General features: G+C 32.5%; 1 long non-coding RNA gene across 1 annotated transcript; it reads right to left on the bottom strand.

The window, feature by feature from the left end:
- Positions 1–381: 381 nt before the first annotated feature.
- LOC148621520 (uncharacterized) lies at positions 382–3,395 on the bottom strand. The gene is made up of 2 exons (XR_015921200.1): positions 3,358–3,395; positions 382–3,252 (listed from the first exon to the last, which is right to left on the bottom strand). It is a non-coding gene; the product is annotated as an uncharacterized LOC148621520 (long non-coding RNA).
- Positions 3,396–5,264: the final 1,869 nt, after the last annotated feature.

Genomic DNA, 5,264 nt, shown 5'->3' with positions numbered 1-5,264 from the left:
TGTTTCAGCCATTGAAACACTAGGTTATAACCTAAGCCGGTTAGAGTTTTGATTTTAATGGATAAGAAAGGGATCTCTTACTCACGTTCGCTCCGCCCCATTTTTTTTCTAATAAAATTATACTCCAATTTATACTTGGGATATAATTAAGTCTCCTCTTTGGTTTAAATGTGACTGCATTATGGTTTAACTTTTAATTTCACCAATCATTAGTAAAATAAACAAAAAGATATTTTTTTAAATATTTTTCAGCATAATTCAACATTAACAACTATATGAAGCACACTCTGGTTAAAGTACAATGTATGTACCATGGAGAGTAGCGTAATTGGTGTCGTCCTCGTTTGCCTCCTTTTTATCGCGGGCATAAATAAACAATAATAATAATATTTATTTTATTTAAGTGTCACATATCTGTCCACATACAATAAAACATATTTTGCATGACCAATAAAGTACGTAGTTAAAAAAGGACAATTACCTAGCCATACAATTCTTATGAGACATTGTAAACTTAATACAAATATAACTTAAGGGATAATGTTGTTTTAACAATAAAGTTTCTAAAACTCTAATTTTGTTTCTAAAATGGGGTGATGACAAATTCAGAGATATTTGTGACTTTTTTTCACATCAGCGACATAGGCTTTTTAGCGAAAAAAAAACGTATAAATTCAGCGACTTTTTAATTGATAAAATACCCTCGGTACCATTTGACCAAGTTGAAGATGTATGGTTTCATGCCCTAGATTACTTACTACAAAACCAATGATCCCAAAGTCACTGACTTTTAATCACAGGTACTTGTGGTCGAGATTTTTTATATTTTTTTTAAAGACCAGGCGACCCCAATTTATCAGAAAACTTCATATGGATAGTATAAGTGAAATATTGGCTGTTATAACACATAATTTCGTATTTTATTTTTCTTAACAAAAAAATAAAAGTCCTGATCCAAGTACCTGTGGCTAAAGTTAGATTAAAGATCTATTGACATTCGTGTCATGAACTTTCTAAACTATGTTATGCATTTCTGTGGATCATAATTGAATGTGCTTTGTATGTGAAGTGCTTTTTTTGTATTTTTGTATTTTAACATGTCTATGTGCTTGTCTTGCATATAGTGCTTTTTTTTTGTTAGCATAAATGTTTTATGATTGAATAATATGAAATAAAGTAAAAAAAACATTAACTTTTTCTATCTTCAAACAAAATGGCACCAAATGTCTACTGGAGACTTATCAGAGATGCTCTTGTCATTACACTGTAAATACGAAACAACATTTGAATATAAATAGGATATAATAAGTTAAAAAGGACGAAAAAATGCCAAATCAAAAGCTAAATAACAGCTGAAGAATATTAGATCACAAAAGAGAATAAATTAATAAAGTGTAATCAAGGGAACCAAGGTTATAGCGGTCATCAAAACAACAAAGAACATAAAGTAACTAAAATCATACATACAAAGTAACAAAAGCAAATGAGCAACTCGGACTCCACTAAATAATAATAAAATATAATAATAAACATTGTATGTAAAACGTTTTGCAGACAAAAACAATATTGTTTTTGGCTTTGTCTGCTGGTACGACATATTTGTCATGTATAGTAGACAATCGTTTTGCTACATCAGGGTCCTTGAAAACTGATGTAGCATTGGCACTCACTGACCTACTTAAAACTTTCGTTCGTTTCAAAATTAATCTTGAACCATTCTGACAGAGAATCAATGTCTTCTTGTTCTCGTTTTAATAGTAACAAAAGAAATAATAAAAAAGCAAAAATGTACCTTTTCAATCCTTTCAAATAACCTGAATCTCAATTACAAAAAACAAAACAAAACAAAACAAAACAAAAAACATATAATGCACATAAATACATGACATATAAAAAGACCGTGTTAAACTTTTTTAAAATGTCAAATTTCAAGTGACACACAACCAAAGCCCCTATCAATTACCATCATTGATCTCATCTAGCCGACTTTTCTTATTTACCTGGCGTCAATGTTTTACAAATTGATCGTAAATTATGACGTCACAATGCTATTTTAAGTTGTGACGTCACTAATTACGGTCACCTTTGTAAACACTCACGACTTTTGTGAAATCGACTCCTGTTATACCCATTTTTTTTTAAAGCTGGCTTAAATGGAATGAACCACTACAACACCGCCTGTTATTAATTTTTGAGATGCATATCCGATGGAAACTACTGAACCGAATATAATGAAACCACTATACTAACAGTATCTCTTGCGGATATAGACAGGACGATTTCGGTCCCCGCTGTAGGCTATCTGTCAAAATTAAGTAAATAAAAATAGCGAGTGAAAGAACCAAAATCTAGCAAGGACATATATAGTTCTAAAAACATTTTTTAAGGATACACCTACCTACAAGTATTTTATTCATGCCTATTTTTATAGTCGGGACACCATGTATAAATAATTGCCGAATGTTGATTTCTTGCTGATTGACCTATATCGTTTATCCATTTTTATAGCAATTATGATTTATATAATTCCCACAAACTTCAAGTTGGTAAAGAATATTATATAAAGTCAAGTCTTATGGCAAGCCAAAGTGGACAAAAATGCCTATTTATATATATTTATTATTCATTTATAAATATTTGTAATGATGATGTTATTTATAAATATTTATAATTCAATTATAAATATTTGTAAATGAATTATAAATATTAATAATTATTCATAAATATTAATAAATAGGCATTTTGTCCACTTTGGCTTGGGTCTATATGATGACAATTTAGCGTAGTCTTGGTTCACTGCCGGGTGAGCTCATGTCAAGTGTACTTGTTCAGTTTTTTTGTTTTTTGTTTTTGGCTGTTTTTGTTTCTTCAAGTGGTAAATACTGAGACATTAATATTTGCCTTACGTCGGAATATTATCCGTCCGACCATCGATCTGTCAGACACCATCGAGCCGTAAGGCAGACTGTCGAGCATATCCCAATTTAGAGCGATTGCTGCCTGGTCGTGCCTCGCGGTCAGGTTGTACAAATTTCATATCCAGCCGTAATTTATCTTTGTTTAAAAGGTCTGAAATAATTTGTACAAGTCGGACACCAAAATATTTCACATCATCAAGATTTTGTAGCAGTACATTTACTTGGTCTAGAAAAGTGACAAAGGGGGAAGTTCCCATTTAGTTGACCTTGACTTTTGTCCTAGATGCATTCTTGTTTACTATTTTTCCAGTTGCTTCTGGTCAGAATCAAAGACCTGAAAACATTCATATTATAACATGTAGCGTTTTTAATTAACAGAAAACTATTTAACAGATATTTTATCCGGAGCATATCAGTTTTCTCTAAAGTTAATAGCTACCTGTTTACTTGTATGTGTTTACTACCTTATTCAAGGGCAAAGGTAAAAATATAGGACATCCCTCACTGATTCGTCTGATGACCGGTGAAAGCTTTTAAAAATAATACACATTCATGTACTCGATAAGCGTCTTCAAATATTGGAAAAAGTCCAGTAATCAGCATGTATCAGGATGCATTATCGCTAATTTTAGATTTTTCTTACAAAAATAATCCTTTTTTTTTCAAACTTAGACAGGATCAAGGCCGACTATACATGTCTGTGTTTGACATACGGCAGCTACTTACAGGTATTATAATAGTAGATAATATTTATTTGTTTTGTATATTTCTGAATTATCCTGGATTCATGTTCAACGATTTATAGTGTGTGTGTGAGTGGTTTTGTTCTGATTTGCTTTTAATTTTTTGAGTTTTTCATCACGGTGAATATGATTTCTGTGAGAAAACCCGGGTTTCCACTTTTCTCCTCTGCTAGGTATGAAAAAATAATTCATAATAGATTTTGGGCTATACTTCGTTCTGAGTATTTCTATGTTATACCATGAAAGAGTTATCAAGGAAACCAAGATTCAAACGGAAATCAAAAGAAAGTAATCCAGGGACAAAGACTAGAAATGGAAAATAGACAAACATGACAAAGAACATAAAAGGAACTAAAATAATACATGAAATTAAGTAACAAAAGTAAATGAGCAACTCGGACTCCAATAAAAACTGGAAACATATGGACCAGGTGTACCGGTAGGGTAAGCGTCCTCTGGTTTTCTAGAAACACCCGCTGAGTTGCTATTAGAAAGTCAAGTCTGGGGTAGACGAAAGAGGAAAGGAAAACTATGACGCGTTGAACAAATCAGTTTTCATGGTGCTGATGGATACACCGTATTAATTCACGAGTTCATGATGACGACCATAAAACTTCTGTAGTGATGATTTCAATCTTGTAGCAACATAACCCTGTTTCATTCCAGAAGCATAATTTTGAGAAGTTTATAGCGCGATACAAGAAGTCCGCATAGTTACGGCAAGCTCTGGTAGAACGTTTAATATGAATATGAAAATCAATACACTGGTGCCGGAGGGATGTACGTTGTCACAGAAAAAAGGAAATATGACAATTCTGATTGAAAATTCATCAGGTTTGTCGTTAAGTTTGGTCCAAATAGTTTTCCTTTACCATCGATCTCTAAGTTCTCTGGGTAGGAGCGATATATCAAGTCCCCGAAACTAGGATTGTTTAATGATAATACGGCATTTTTATAACTGAGATTAAAAGATCTAGCTAAACGATGCATTTTCTTTCGGATCAGATCAGCTATAGCACTTTCGATTTCATTATATTGGGGTCCGAGGCTCGTAACATTTGCTATATATCGAAATATCGGAATTCATATTTGCAATATTGATATGACTGCATGGTGTATTGTATATAATAACTAACCACTTGGTTGATGCCACTGCTTAATGCCACTGCAGGTGGACCAAAGGTCCCCGGGGTAGCAGCTGGTTACCAACCCAGTACCCAGACTTGTCTGCCCCCGAATTATATATCATTGTAGAGTGTATATTGGAATATAAATCCCTGATATTATATATCATTTATCAAAATTTTAAGTACAAAATTTGTTATAAATTTCAAAATCCCAATAACATTAAGGGTTTATTTCTAGCATTGCGGAGGTGATGGATTTCGTCAGTTTTTCTGGCTCTCGAATACTTGTGTACAATTAATTTTGTTTTCAGATCTTGCAATTAAATTTAATTTTTATGTGAGGTTACTCTTTGAAGCATATTTATACCATTTACATCGATTAGAAAAAAAACTAGACCTTTCCAGTGCTCTATTTATATGAGGATTTTCGGTCATTTGTTTTTAAGTTCCGATTGGTCAAGATTTGTCATGATGTC

Source organism: Perna viridis, chromosome 3 (genome assembly GCF_037379345.1).
Source record: "Perna viridis isolate PV_CMFRI_1.1 ecotype Kerala chromosome 3, ASM3737934v1, whole genome shotgun sequence".
Taxonomy (NCBI): Eukaryota; Metazoa; Mollusca; class Bivalvia; order Mytilida; family Mytilidae; genus Perna; species Perna viridis.
The sequence above is the reverse complement of the archived record's forward strand: the minus strand, read 5'-3'. Positions and strand labels throughout refer to the sequence as shown.